The sequence below is a fragment of the Schistocerca piceifrons genome, chromosome X (genome assembly GCF_021461385.2).
Source record: "Schistocerca piceifrons isolate TAMUIC-IGC-003096 chromosome X, iqSchPice1.1, whole genome shotgun sequence".
NCBI classification, from domain to species: Eukaryota; Metazoa; Arthropoda; class Insecta; order Orthoptera; family Acrididae; genus Schistocerca; species Schistocerca piceifrons.
In genome coordinates, this window is record NC_060149.1 from 308,721,081 (window position 1) to 308,737,688 (window position 16,608).

Here is a 16,608-nt window from a genome sequence, read left to right on the forward strand (position 1 = left end):
TCGAACACCAGCAGAAAAAATGTGGCCTGTCCTTGTCTGGAACTCAAAAGAATGTGATCAACATCATAAGCACCATTGTGTGAAATTATTTTTTTGTGTGCATTCGACCAGTTCTGGTGGAATGAGTAATAACCTGTGAGTTCCTACACCTACCACCCACAACAGACATCCATTGGTTACTATACGTACCATCCACAGCAGACTTCCAGCGGACTTAAGTCGGTCCACTACAGCAAGCATAGTGAGCACTGACATTCAAGCAATGTGCCCCAATTGTCCGAGGTGGCTACCAGGGGCAGCTTGGTCACCAACTGCTGTCACCGGGGACAGGCTGGTCACTGACCACCATTATCAAATCTTCTGTGCGGATGCAACACTACGCAAGCTACACCTGCTGCAGATAGTGTAGCTGTATAAGGGCTTGCAAGGGCCTCCGGGTCCTCAATTGTTACGTGTGTTAAGAGATACGTAAACCGCTTTCATTGTATTCATGTTGATTTCATTCTTTGACCCAATAGATGGTATCTCTTTTATGGCCGTGTGTTTCCTTGTGTTCCTAGGTAGAACACAAGTGGCAATGTTGATACAGAGTTTCATGTATTTTGGATTCTGTGTTTTTTCTGCCATTTGGCTCTTCCATGGAGGCTTTACTCCAGTCACTTCTGCAACAACAGCAGGTGCATACAGCTGTGTTGTAACCTTTGTTGGCTATGTTGACCCAGGCTCAACTGCCAGTTGTTCACCCGTACCTGTAGCTCCCCTGTGATGAAACTGCGGAAGACTGATGCTTATGAGAAATGGCTTTACTAACATTTTGTAACACTCTGGGTGGTTGATATGGAGGTCTCTAAGGCTCTTTTCTTATTGTGGGTACATGCTTGTATGTAACACTTATTGTTCCAATTGGCTTCTCTGCAAGAACCTGCATTACTTTCATTTGACAATATGTGTAGTTTGGTGCCCTCCTAGCACTACAAGTGTATGCATTGTGGATACTGAATTCTGCCAGTGCCACAAATAGCTGCAGCACTGCTATCGAGCTTGGAAGGCTGAGATCCATGGCCTCAGTCGTAAGTGTCAGTTCGTCACAGTGAAGTCGTAGAGTCTTATGTGGACACCGTAGTCAGATACACAATCACTTGTTCAGCCCCAGATAAGAAGGTGTGTCAACATGCCCTTCAGTTTGAGGACTCTACATTAGAAGAGGTTTTGAATATTGCACAGTCGTTCGAGGCCTCCCTTGCCATGAGCCACCAAATAAAGTTTTGGAATAATGTCATCATTGTTGACAGCATGCAGCCCTGGTGTATGGAGTTTAGCACATTGGGGGAAGATGAAGTAGCTGCAGTACAAACAAGCCAACCAGGTTGATGTGGAAAGCAGATCATAAGCAGTGGATGCCGCTTTCTTCGTGTCCCTCTCCTTTCATACAGCATGACAAAAGGTAACATAGCAATGGTATGTTGTCAATCTCTACCCCACCAGCTGTCATGGCAGGAATCAATAGATGTCAATATTTGTTCTGTTTCATTGTTCTGTTCACCATTATCTGCAGGCCAGAACAAACTTTTCGTTGAAATGTGGATAATGGATAAGCCATTAATCCTACAAGTCAGCATGGAGGCTACCGTGTCCCTATTCAGCTAATAGATCACTAATGGATCGCTTCCCCATCACCAGTCCCCTTGTTATCTCTGCTGTTGTGGTGGATCCAGTGGTCTGGCAGATTGTACACATGATACAATATGGGTGGCCCAAACAGCCGCTGGGCCAGGCATTGGATCCCCATCAGAATTTGTATGTGTTGTGCCAGGCAAGGATCCTCAATGTTGGCACGCATTGAGTGTTGGTTAGTGAGCTGTAACAAACATCAGATTCCTGTTCTTGGCCAGTCCACAGCCGACGTACTTGGTAGTTAATGACGTGAGTACTGAAAATGTGTTTGAGTTAGATGCAGTTGCTGCTTTTGGTTTTTCTATTGTGGATGCAGTGCATTTGGTGTCAGACCAAGTGCCTTATTGTTAATTGGATTCCTTGTGTTCTGAGTTGTTGGATCTCACTTTACATTGAGCAAACTATTTCATTACACCCCCAAACACATCTCCCGCCCTATCTTTTACAGGGTGCAGCCAGTTTCCAGTAGCTTTACGCAACAATGTTGACAGAGCTGGATTGTTTGATGTCATTGAGAGGAGTCATCAAAATTGTTGCTCGTGGTTACTATACCTCTTGGAATGTATCAGTATTAACGGCTAATGTTTGCAGTCACTAGTGCACCTGCCATCTTTCAAATATTTTTGGAACAGATTACGAAGGTTGTCCCTCAGTACATTAACTGTCTTGATGATATCATCATGACAGATGCTACCTCAGAGGACCACCTACACAACCTCTGTTCTTCATTTACTGTTCTACAGGATGTAGGCCTCAAATGTAATCTCACTAAGTCTCACTTTTTCCAGGCTTCCATTATTTATTTGGGTCATGAAATTTCCCAGCAGGGCCTGTGCCCCAAGGAACAACATGTCGCCACTATTACGGTCTTTCCCCATCTGTCTGATCTGTGGGAACTTCAGGCATTCATTGGCAAAGTGGCATTCTGCCACAAGTTTTTCTTCCCAGAGCTGCTACTATCTCTCACCCATTGCATCTGTTGCTTCAGAAAAGTGCTCTTTTTGTTTGGTCTGCAGCCTGAGAGTGTGCTTTTGTGCAGCTTAAGGATAGTCTTCGCTCTATGCCAGGGCCGGCCAGAAATCCTGCACGCGTGCGGTGCTCCTGCACATGTGCAACTTCCGGGTCACAGTGTGCACGCCGCAGCCGTCAACGTTCATGTAGTGCATGTTTCTACACACAGATGTCGCTTTATCCACTTGCTGGGATACTCTGTACCGGCGCATTCTAGTGCTCTTTCCACAGCTTGCAATGGGAAGGTATTTCGCGTATTAAACATTTAAAATACTGTCACAGTCTACTCATTGAGACATATACTTTCATGTTAACAGTTTAACCCAGTAAGACATGAAATACAGTTAACAACCGTGGGCTTTTATTAAGAAAACTTGACTGATGGCAGGTAAATACGCGTAATGTTTTTGAGCTAGTATTTAAGAAAGAGAGCACTTAGCGACTTCCAACGAATCTTATGCATGATTTCAAATAACATTAAACTAATGCAAGGTTTCCTATAACTAATTCTCGGTGCCCTCAGTTACACCCACATAATTTCTGTCTCACTGACCTCTGAACAGAATGATAACCGCAGACCTCTCGATGGTCACCTGTTATTTCAATACCATTATTGCTATATCTTTCATCAGTTCCGTCTGAAATCTGCATAATAACCGACAGTTAGATGAATGTTATGTTTTATCGACTTCAGCTGAGCGTAGCCCTTCACGCATTTCAAAAAAACCTAAATGTAAGTATACATTGAAATAGTCGGTTTAATGACCAATTTTCCTCTTGCTTGTACCACATAAACAGGGAAGTGGAGCCGCCGCCATTCATTTAGTAGGACACATGTCTAATAACAGATGTCGCTGTTGCTCCCTGTCGCACATGTGCAGCACTTCCGCATGTCTGCACACTGTGCAGCGTTTGGCCGGCCCTGCTCTATGCCGTGTCTTGTAAAATATCCACCCTTGGACCAGGAGTAATTCCTTTGTTTTCAACTGAATACAGAGACAAGCGACACAGTGGATCACTTCCCCAACACCTGTCCCCTTGTTATCTCTGCTGTTGTGGTGGATCCAGTGCTCTGGCAGATTGTACATGATACAATATGGGTGGCCCAAACAGCCTCTGGGCCAGGCATTGGATCCCCGTCAGAATTTGTATGTGTTGTGCCATCACCTCTCCCTCTTGGATGGTGTTATTCTCTTGCTGACAGAAATATTTACTCCCTGTGCTGTGGTTCCAGCTGCTCTGTGGTGGGTGATCCTCCACGTATTATATCGAGGTCACTGGGAGATCTCTCTCACAAAATTGTTGGTGCACTGCCATGAGTTTTGACGGGTTATTGATTGGGAGGTGGAACACTTTGGCATCACCTGCTGCAAATGTTCAGGTCAGCAGGTGGTGCTGCACACTTTTTTGCCGCGGTTGGTCCCTACCCAGCCTTGGGAAAGAGTGCACTTCGATTTCACTGGTCTTTTCTTTAGCCACTTTGTGGTTATTGGCAATTGACATTTTTTCTCATTTTCCTTATGTTGTTTGTTGTCCATCTGCGACAGATGTAACTGTCAAGGCCCTGTCAGAGATATTCTCCACAGAAGGCTTGCCTTGCTCCCCAGTTTTGTACAGTGGTCCTCAGTTTGTGATCCAATCTACAAGGACTTCTGTACATACTATGCCATTTGCAACGTCATGGCACCTCCCTTCCATCTGCAGTCAAACTGTGAGGCAGAATGCCTTGTCCAAGCATTTAAGACCTGTGAAAAAGTATGTAGATTTCCTAGTCGAGGAGGTGCTCACATTCTTATAAGCTCTTACAGAATGATGCCAATTGGGGCCAAGAGTCCTGAAGAGCCCATGCACGGCCATCGGCTGCGTACACTACTCAGCCTCTGGTGTTCATCAGTGGTGCCATTTTTGTTGACATTCACACAGGTCACACATCTGGGCGAGGGAGTTTTGATGGCACTCTAACTGGATCTTGGCCAGCAGGATCGCCATGCCTTCGTGGTTCATGCCAAAGATTGACTCATAGCATCCCACAAAGCAGTTGCATCCTAGAAGGAGCACCCCTCTCCTTGGATCCACAGGCCCGATGCCCCAGTTTTTGTTGGCCCTGGCAGCTCCTGAGGCCCAGTCGTGACTGCCTACCCCAGTGGTCAGGCCTTAGTTGGCACCGATAGAGGGTTTGCTTCCTGCGGCTGGTGCTAGCATCTCCCACTGTGCTGAGCAGATGCTACTGTCAGTGATGATGGAGTCCAGGTCTTTGTCACTGGAGCCTCTCATCTCCAGTCCGCCATCATTGTTGCACATGCCAGCGCCTCTTGTTGTGGACTCTGACACATCCAGGTGTCTCCCGGCCTCCGTTGCTGGCCCTGGTCCCCAGTTGCTCTGAGGCCCATGGGTAGCGGGGGTGCCCTCGTCCCAGGCACTCTCATCCGTACATGCTGGTTTGGGCAGATTCAGAACTTTTAGTGCATTTGGCCACTCCCGGCACCAGTACAAATGCCGTGGATATCTCTTCAACTGTAGCATCATGGATGGCGATGCATGATGCATGGGCATTCCCCCCCCCCCCCCCCCTGCACACACACACACACACACACACACACACACACACACACACACACACACAGAAAGAGTTGTCTAGTATCCCCCTGGTTACTACACCTACCACCCAGAGTGAATGTAAGTCGGGCCACTGCAGCAAGCTGTTGTCCACAAGTGGTGGAAGGAATTAGCTGCATACATAATTAAGTGTATTTGGGAAAGCTTGCATCTCATCTTAATAAGGCAGCTAGCAAAGTGGCTAACATACTGGATTCTTAGTTACAAGGAATGGGGACTGAAATTCCCCTCTTGCTGTAATCATTTAAATTTTTCATGTGATCATCAAGATACTATAATCAGCAATTTCCTCTCCTATCCCTTGTGATATAGTGTGCTGTCAAAAACACAAGTTCTCAAATTAACGTATGAGGTCATGCACATATCCAGGGTATTATATACAAGGTGTGTGAGAAAAGTAATGAGGCTGACAGCACTGTGAGTAATCTGGCAATCCTGTGTTGTTCTACTTGTGTAGACCAATGTGTTCATCCCTTTCAGATGCTCAGTCCGAGTTTCAGCTCCATACAGCCATTACATGATTTTTTTAGAGTGCCATAAGTGAAGTACATTTTATGTAACTGGAGCAGCGGAATTTAGGGCAACGTTATGCCAAGTAGTTTTGTGTTAAACTTGGGAAATCCTCAAGTGTGATCTTTGAAAAGTTGAAACAGGCATATGGGGAACATTCCTTGTCAAGAGCACAAGTTTTTCATGGCACAAATCATTTTTGGAAGGCCGAGAACACATTGAAGGTGAACCTTGCTCAGGGAGATCTTAAACTTCAAAAACCAAGAAAAACATTGAACTCGTGTGTGTGCTTATGAGATCAGACTGACTTTTAACAATAAGGATCATGGATGACCTGTTAAATGTAAACACTTTCACTGTACATCAGATTTTGACTGGTTTTGCACATACGAAAGGTTTGTGCCAAAATGGCACTGAAAAATGTCACAAATAAGCAGAAGGACAATCGAAGAAATATGTGCATTGATCTTCTTGAGAGGACTGCCAGTGATCATGAATGGTTGAGCCACGTGATCACGGGTGATGAATCCTGAATTTTTGTGTACGATCCTGGGACAAAGCAGCAAAGTGAGGAGTGGCACACTGAGACAACTCTTCAGACAGGAAAAAACTTGAATGAGCAAATCAAAGATCAAAACATTGCTTTTTTGACTGTAGGGGTTTTAAATAGTCTTTGAAAGGTTCAGCAAAAGGATGAATCAAGCGAGCCTGGACATTGCAGATAAGTGGATGCTGCATCATGACAGAGCACCTTGTCACACAGCCACTTCTATCACCGAATTTTTGACTTCAAAAGGCATTTCAGTTGTTCCACAGCTCCCTGTTCATGTGATCTAATTCCTTTTGACTTTAACTTTTGCTGAAATTGAAAAATGTCTCCACAGGATGACTCTGGAGAACGTTCAAATGGAATGTGACCATCATATTGAAGGTCGTACCAGTTGAAGCCTTTCAGCACTGGTGCCAAGACTGGGAACAAAAACTCTGCCGGTGTGTAGCTTCAGAAGGGAACTACCTTGAAGAGGAAAATATTATTGTTTGAAAAAAAATAAAAACTTTGGAAGATGAAAAATCGGTCTCATTAATTTTGTCACACACCCCTTATGTTTGAGGAGCAATAAGTCCCTCATTTTATCCCCTAATCCAATACTAGTTCTATATTTCAACACAAAGGAAAATATCTCAGTGTTTTTATGTAGAACCAAAAGGGTCTTAACCCTAGGACGCCTAAGGGGGGAGGTGTTTGTTGAACCCACCATTTTTTTATGTCCCCTGCTTTTGCCCAAGTAACTTTCATACTACATTTTCCATTTGAGTTATTGTTTATTGGCTATTTTGTGAAATGTTAGTGTCAATATATTTTATAGAAAATTCCTGCTTTGAAAGAAAAAATAAATAAACTTATTATGGGTCCAACAACCCCCCCCCCCCCCCCCCCTTAGGCTTCCATGCTATAGAAAATTTCCCTTAGTAAGATTTCGTATTTCTCATTTCTACATCAATGCAAGTTAGTTTCTTGTTGGTTGGTATTCTTGATATTCACAACAATCGGTTTACTTTCAGAGGAAGTGATTGTTGATGTCTGTCAGCTGTTATTTATCTTGTAAACTTGCAGTGAGTTAGTGCAGTTCCCTACTGTTCACACCCAGACTTAGAAATGACTAAAAGAATACGTGACTTGTCTTTAGAAAGAGTAGTGAATGAAATTTTAGATGAAGATTCTGACTCTGGGATTGAAAGTGAATATGAGGATGGTGTTATGGAGTATGATTCAGATTGGAAAGTGATGTGGATGTTAGAGAAGATGAAGATAGCGCAGCTTCAGGCAGTGACCATCAGGATGTTATTGTGGCCAAGTCTGGAAGAAGGTACATAACCACACAGCCTAGAATTCCTCGGAGGCCTGTTACTAATATAGTAAGAGAGCAGGCAGGAGTAACTCCAGCTGGTGTTTGCCATTCACCTGGAGAAGCCTTGAAGTTACTTCTTACGCCTGACATCATGGATGTTATAGTAAAACATTCAAATGAAGAGGCAGTTAGGCGAAATGTTACTTTGACTAATGAGAAAGAATTGTATGCCTTTATAGGAATCCTGATACTTATGGGGGCAAGTAAGGACAATTCTGTCAGTGTACACAATCTTTGGTCAGACCTAATGGGTCGGCCAGTTTACAAGGGTATTATGGCAAGAGAACGTTTCAAGGAACTTATTGCAATCATAAGGTTTGATGACAAAAGTACCCACCAGCTAAGAAGGGAAGCAGACAAGTTCACAGCAATTCATGATGTTTTCAACAAAATGAATGATAGGTTTCCACTACCGTATAAACCAGAGGTCCACCTCACCATTGGTGAGATGCTCAGCTTGTTTAGAGGGCACTGCCCCTGCAAAGTATTTATGAAGGATAAACCGGACAAGTATGGCATCCTTATACTCATGATGTCTGATACAGCTGACAGGTGCGTCTTGAATATAGAACCCTATGCAGGTAATTTTCAGAATTTGTCGAAAGAAGAACGTGGTTCAGCAGCTGTCGCCAAACGTCTGGTAGCACCTGTGAAAAATACTGGTCGAAATATTACTACAGGCCGATACTACACATCGGTGGATTTGGTGGAAGAGTTATACCAAGACTACAAAGTTACTACAGTAGGAACTCTCCAGTCAAACAGGAAGCATATTCCAGACATAATGAAGAACACGTCAAATCGAGAGCTATGTTCATCAATGTTCTTGTTCACAGACCCATCAACAGGTAGGCCTCCAGTAACTTTGGTGTTCTACATAGCAAAAACTAAACCAAGTGAAAACTTAGTGATGTTGTCAACAATGCACCAAGATAAAGGCACTGTTGGAGGAGAGAAAAATAAAACCAAGATAAATGCATATTATAATTCCACTAAAGGTGGAATTGATACCATTGATCAAGTGGCGCGTATGTACACCTGTAAGAGGGGCACAAAGAGATGGCCTCTATCTGTATTTTACTCTCTTATTGATGTTTGTGCTATCAATGCAACCACCATATTCATCCAGCAACATCCAGGATGGAATGAAAAGAAACACAACAAACGGAAACTTTATCTTCTGCAAGCTGGGATGGAACTAGTGAAATTGCAGGTAGAAGAAAGAAGTGTCAATGCAAGAGTGTTATCTAACCAAATTGTTCAATCAATGGAGACTATTCTACAAAAGAAAATCAAAGAAGTGACAACAGAAGCACGTCAGCCTTCTGCAGGGAAAAGTCGGTGCCATATTTGAGCAAGAGAAGCTAAAACAAAGAAGCAGAAGTACAACAATCTAAGTAAACCAAAACAATATTGTGGACAGTGTCATAAACATGTGTGTAACACACAATCGGAAAAAATTGTGAGGTGTGTCTCTTGCCTTGAAGTTGAGGACTCAGAGTAGTCTATTGTATATGAACACACCTGTATTTTGTATTGTAATATGTCAATTTTTTATTCACCCAATCCAATATTTATAACAATTAACAACATTTATAAACCGATGCCTTAGTTAAAATACATAAACCATTTTGAAAGTTGTAATTTTTCTTCAGTAAACTTATTTAATACCTGTGGGGATCGCCACCCCCCCCCCCCCCCCTCCTCTTAGGCATCCAAGTTAGAACAAGTTAGAAGGCTTGGGCATTCTAGGGTTAAGAAGACACTTTTATGAACTGAAATTCTTGACGTGGGGAATTCTTCTACATATCCATTTGTGAACAGAGTAAATTTAAATTCTTTGCTGTTGCATGTGTAGGTATGTTATGTGTCAATAAGCTGGTCTCAATGTGAAGAAAGTTAAGGGGATGTAGGTGTCATATTTGTTAACAACATCTATACTTCTCAAATTTTCCTTCATCAGCAATGTGTTTCTTGGTACATTCTTATTTCTGACACACAGTGCATGTTTTTCTAGTTAGTATGCCTAATGGCTGAGATATTCTCACCAACTCATTATGTCAATTCCCCTGCCATGTTTTGTTCCATTTTCTAGGCACTGAAATACTCCACACTTCAGTAGTTTTTATAGTGTCTCACTTACTACATACATAAAGAAAAACCTCACTGTGCATGCTCAGTGACTGCCTAGCATCAATCTCAAATTTCAGGGATCTCTTTACTTGTTTACAATATGGATTCTGCAGATTTTAACACTTCATAACTCATCTCACGTTAGACAATTTTATAGCAATCTTTACTACTTGGAAAACATCTTACAGGCATGTATTTTGAGTTTCATCAGACTTCTGGTACTGTAGAGAGGAAAAGGGTGAATTGGGCTCCACAGATGGTGACTTTAGATGCTTCGTCATCTTCATATAATCTTTCCTCTCTCAAATATTCATTAGATTTTAAGTCAGAAATCTTCAGTTAGATAATTTTCAACAAGAATGTGGAGGTTAATGCAGTAAAGTTCAGTTTTTAATTTCCCTTTATAATATTCATTAGTTAAACAAGAAAAACACAAATGACACTCTTTTCATTGACTGCCTGGTGCCTTGCAGGGAACTATAGATGTGTGGCAATTATGCTGTCATTGTTATTCTTGCATTTTATGTATGTATAACAAAGAAATATATTTCCTGTGTAAATATGTTCTATGAATTTTAAAGACAGTCTGTCACATGATGTTTTGGGCTTTTCGTTAGTGCTTTCTGTTCAGACAGTTGGAGGAAGTGGGAAGGGGGATGTTTACCTAATACAGGGTGTAGCTTTTCATAAAAGGAACCTTGTCAGTATTATCATTTTAAATCTGTTTGATGTTCTAAACTATGTAACACTGAATGAGTAACTCTGTTTGTTATTCCATAAATTCAGTAAATTTTGGATACAGAAATCAAACCAATAAAGGATTGCTTATTGCTGTGAAAGATCGGAGTTAATAAAATGCCTTGCCATACTTGTGTGCCTTATAGGGGACAGACTACATGTGTCATGGAAGTGTGTTGAACTGAACACAAATGTTGCACTTGCCTTTTGCAACCTATTAACTCTGCTTTTGCCAAGCACTACATCAACTGTACATTCAATGAAACATGAGATAAAACAATTTTTGCCACATAACCATTATTTTGGGACTTCCTATTTTGGGTCTTCATTATTAAAGACTCAGTAGGGGTACGCATTGTGGATAACCTTATTAGCCATGATATGAGAGCTCTACCTCAGAAGAGTAACAATCCTCCATGCAAAGGGCCATGCTACGCAAGCTACGAGAAGATCCTGACACGGTGCTCCTTCCAACAGATAAGGGAAACACCACTGTGCTGTTGCTCTGTGAGATCTGTGACCAGAAGATGTATAGCTCGTTGAGTGAACCAATGTACCAGAAGATTGATAAAGACCCTAAGGGAGTGTAGAATGTATAACGTTGTCATTGTTGAATTCTTCGTCCCTTCCACAAGAAGTTGCAAAAAGATTGAGACCTCACAGCTCTGTTCCACTAAGGTTATATGGGCTTCCAAAGATTCACAAAGATCTTCAATTACATTCTGCTGTGAGCAATATAGGGTCTCCGAGTTATGACTTAGACATTTTGCATGTTTACTGGTACTTCATGTGGTGAAGTGCTTGCATTGTGTTCAAAACTCCAGTCACTTTATTAACAGACTGAAGTAACTTCAACTCACTGAGTCTGACTTATTATTAAGCTAAGGTGTCATCCCTCCTCACTAGGGCCCCTCACATGGTGTCATTGTAACTCATCAGCAGTACATTCAAAGCTGATATAACAGCACTATTTCATCATGCCCTTTCTTCAGCCTACTTTCTATTTATCAGTGAGTATTTTGAACAAATTGCTGTTGTTTCCATGGGCAGTCCTCTCACCACTCTAGTAGCAAATATTTTTATGGAAAACTTTGAGGAGAGGGGCTAGATTTGATATAACTTAAAACTAAAAGTCTTCTGGCGATATTTAGATGATGATTTTGTAGTAAGGTCCCATGGTGAAGAAGAAATGTCAAGCTTTCTGTAGCACCTGAATTCAGTCCACAAGGACTTACAGCGGAAGTGGAGAACGGCGGCTGCCTGCCATTTCTGGATGTCTTGGTCAGTCGGAAAGTGGATGGATCATTGGGGCATTCTGTTTACCATAGGTCCACACATACAGACCTGTATTTGCGGGCATCTTGCCACCACCACCTGTCACAAACTATGGGTATCCTTTGAATGTTGGTGCACTGGGCCACGTTGTGTCTGATGGAGACAGCCTAGCAAAGGCTATCTTAGCAGTAATCCAAGCACTTTCAAATTGAAACTGAATAGTTTCTTCGTGGGTCACTCCTTCTATTCTGTTGATGAGTTCCTTGAAAAATTAAGCTGATTCTTATTGTATTGTTGATTGCATTTACTTAAACTTATGGAGTGACTTTTTTCGGGTTCATTAACATTTATTTTTTATCTGTTATTACTTTTATGTTGTAATTTCATGTACTGACACATTCCATGACCTCAGGGATTTGCTCCTCAATTTGGTCCTACAGAACTTGATGTGTAAATAAAAAAAATAAAAAAGGAGCTGGCACACGTACAGTCTTTGTTAAAAAATAATGGATATTCTACAAACCAGATCAACACAGCTTTTAAGGATGAAAAATCTGATAATTCAAAATCAAGATCAAGAGAAGAAGGAGCAGTTCAAGCCCAGGGGTTTCCTCCCATATCCCTCCAGTATTTCATCTAAATCAGGCAGAATCGTAAGGAAATATCATGTCAAAGTAATCTTTTGCCCACCTACAAAGACTTGAGCTCTTCTCAGTTTGGCAAAGGATGATCTGGTTTGTGGAATGATGGATTCTACTCAATACCTTGCCAAGTGACAAAGCCTACATTTATTGAACATGATCACCAAACTCGCCTTTTGCAGCCCAGTAAGTCAGCCATAACTGAGTATCGTATTTCCATGGGACATTTCATGGGTTATTCAGCCAGAGAAATCTTGGCCACGATGCTATCCTTCTGGGGTTCAATTGTTAAGTCGGAGGAGTCGGAGGAAATACGTTTGTTGGAAGATCCGATTAATCATGATGGTGGCTTTCAACTGGATAAGGCATGGAACCTGGTGAGTCCTTCAGAAAGAAAATATTTTATGACTAATGGCACATAGAAGGATAGTTACTTTTATTAATTTGCCATCTGAATTTTAGCTCTGTGAACCCACATGTTGACGGAGAGCGCACATGTAGTATCACCATTACATGTGCGCCTGCGCACTATAGATGAAGATATATTCGAAGAGGACATGAAACTTGCCAGAATTCACTTGTTCAGCAGCTGCCTTTGTACATGAATTTCTGCACCTGATTTTGGAAAAAGAGTTAGCAATGTGAACTAGCAATCTCCATTGCAAAATACTCACCTGAAGATGACTGAATGGTTGTCAGCCGAAATGCCATTGCAAGAAGTTGATATCATCCCGCTGCAATCCCAAAACTTCATGGAATATATATGGAGCTGCCCAAGCCACTTGACGGTGTGGTTAGTCTTGTTATTATGATGATGACATGTGCAGCATGCATACTGTGTGCTAATTAATAGTCCAACATTCCCCCAGGGGCCTCACCATTCTTCAGTGAGTATGTGCTTGGCTACTATGGGGCCCCAGCCTTTGCAACACTACTTCCTCTTTTTGTGCTGCGAACCCATGCTTCGACTTCCTTTTACCTTCTTTGACTTTTTGTTGGATGGCCCTTTTGGTGCAGACCGTGCCTGGACTTGGTTCACAATTTTGGTCTTGATTTCTAGTTTCACTCCAAGCATTATCTTCATCTTCCATTAATGATTATATGGCCCCTGTTATTGGTTTTGACCTGCCATCTTTTCAAAATTTTACAGAAATGCGTGTCATGCAGGCAAGCTCTTCCACTGTTGTATATGCTACGCCTCTGTGCCCTTCCACCCAGGCACTGCACACTCCCCATGTTTGCCATGGTGTATGTGCCCATCGTAACTGGGGCACGGGGACTCCTGGCAATGGCCAGGTACCCATTGCTGTGGCTGGTTGGCACCTGTGGGGAGAGTCCCCATTCGAAGTGGGTGGCACCATGGTGGATAGTTCACATACAAAGCGGCTTAAACTTTCTCTCACTGGTAGTCACATGGCCCAGCAGTTTCTTCAAATGAAAAGGCCTCATATGATGCAACAAAGTATGATCCCCTTGTCTTCCCTTCCCTGGCCATGCCGTGGGAGGAACACAAGACTAGATGACAAGTAATAAAATCCTCCCCCAATACCTGGTCTGTATCAGGACCAATGGGGACACCATTTGGGCCACAAAGCCTGTATTTTTCATGGAATACATTGAAGACAAATACGAGGAAGTTGAAGCCATCTCGAAGCTGAAGAGCAGTTCCCTCCTGATTAAAACATTATCTCCTGCCCAATCACAGGTGCTTCTCTCTTGTGAAAAGTTGGCTGACATTACCATGACTGTCACTCCCCACAAGAGTCTCAATATGGTCCAGGGTGTCATCTTTCTCCATGATCTTCTTTTGCAATCTGACAATGAGCTGCAGGCCAACTTAGAGCGACAGAGAGCCAACTTAGAGCGACAGAGAGTTCACTCCATCCATCGTGTCCATAGGGGACCAAGGGAAAATAGAGGTGCTACCGGGGCCTTCATTTTGGCTGTCAAGGGTGATACGTTGCCTGATGAGGTCAAGGTGATGGTCTACCGGAGTGACATGAAACCCTATGTTCCTTGTGTGAGACGTTTCAGGTGTATGAAGTTCAGAAATATGTCTTCCAGTTGCGCCGCTACCCCTTTGTGTAGGGAATGTGGATGTTTGCTGCATGCGGACATTCTGAGTGCCCCTCCCCCCAGCTGTGTAAACTGCAGCGAGTTCTGCTCTCCTTGCCCACAAGATTGGTCCAATTTTAAGCATTAGAAGAAAATCCAGAACTACAAGACCCTTGACAAGCTCACATATCCAGAGGCCAGAAAAAAGTATGAGCATATTAATCCCATGAAAATGACACAATCTGCAACATTGTTGCCTTCTCTGTTGACAGTGTTGTTTGGTATTGTTGTCCTTATATGACAACAATTTTTTGCTGGGTGTCATCTACTGGGTACTGTACGAAATGTGCTGTCACGGGCTCTCACCCGTGACTTTCAGTTTTCACCCCCAAGACTCATGTCATGCACTTCTGTTGCCGTCGAACTGCCCACACACATGCAGAGCTTTGTCTGGACAATCAATTACTTTTTGTAGTTGAGACACTGCTTTTTGGGACTGGTCTTTGGTTCCTGGCTGACATGGCTTCCTCACCTTCGCTAACTTAAGTGAAAGTGCTGGTGACACCTCAGTACACTTCACTGCCTCAGTAACACTAGCTTGGGTGCATATTGCTCTACCATTATGAGGCTCTATGAAGCCCCGATTCTGTCCCATCTTGATTATGAGACTTTTGCATATGGTTCAGCATCACCCTTAGCATTTTAGATACATAATCTCATTCATCATTGTTCAGTCCGACTTGGACAGGACTCTTCTGAACTAGTCCTATGAAGAGCCTGCTAGTCAAGGCTGGAATCCTGCAATTACCTACAGGCAGGCTGCTGAATTATGCTATACACATTTGTAGCTTCCCTGAACGTCCCAACTACTGTGTCCTTTTCTGTGGGATGGAGCTCCACCTCCCACAACCATGACACAGAACTGGGTTTACAATTGCTGCATGCCTCCAGTGTCTGTTTGGAACTGCAACTTCCTCCACTATCACATCTGGTCAGGGAGACATCGCATCTGCCCTCACGGCTTGTGTCTTGACCTCGGATTTGTCTCGAAGTACCCTTTGATCCAAAAGATTTCGTTGACCCCACAATTTTTCGCCACCTGTTCTTGGCTATCCTTGAGAAGTATTAGGGTTTAGAAGTGTTATCCACTGATGGCTAACAGTCATCGGACAAACAGGCTTTGCATACACACATGCACGGTGCAGTGAACTCCACTCCTTGTCAAACAGCTGCAGTGCCTTAACAGCTGTATTGATGGCCATTAAACTTAACTTCTGCCATGTTCGTTCTTGCACTGGCAAGAGTATCTTAATCTGCAGTGATTCCCTTAGAAGCCTTGAGGCTATAGACCAGTGCTACTGTCCTCATCCACTGGTTATGGCTATCCAGGATCACCGACCTCCATCAAATTGGACAGCCAGTAATTTTAATTTGGACCTCTGGTCATGTTGGGATTTCAGGAAATGAACGAGCTGATCAATTGGCCAAGCTGACCATGAGGATGTCAATTCTGGAAGAGGAGTCCCAGATCTGAACCTTCTGTCATTTGGACACCATTGATTACTGGAAGTCTGGAACTCAGAATGGTGTGCCCTGATCTCCCGAAACAAACTAACAGCAAGCATGTGACAATCTTCACTGCACGATTCTCAGAGGGAACCCACCATCCTCTGTCAACTGTGCACTGGCCACACTTGGCTGACTCAGGGTTACATTCTCTGATGTGAAGATCCCTCTCACTGCTGATGCAGACCCCACCTTACATTGGCCCAGTTACTCGTGGACTGCCCTAATTTGACTGCTTAGAGGCAGCATCTTAATCTTCCTGACACGCTACCTCTGGTGCTAGCAAACAATGCCAAAGTGGCTGATCTGGTGCTATGTTTTGCTCGTGAACGTGGTTTCTATTCAACCCTGTAAGGTAGGGCTATTTGGACTCATTGACTGACTGAGGGGTTGGTGAGGCACCCCTCTTTTCCCCTCCTCCTCCTCCCCCCCCCCCCCCCCCCCCCCTACCCCGGGGTCCCTAGTCGGCCCTTGCTCAG

General features: G+C 43.2%; 1 protein-coding gene across 3 annotated transcripts in view; it reads left to right on the top strand.

Annotated features, from left to right (window-relative positions):
- LOC124721791 (cell cycle checkpoint protein RAD17) overlaps positions 1-16,608 on the top strand; it is a 130,409-nt gene that overhangs the window by 11,682 nt on the left and 102,119 nt on the right. The window lies entirely within an intron of this gene.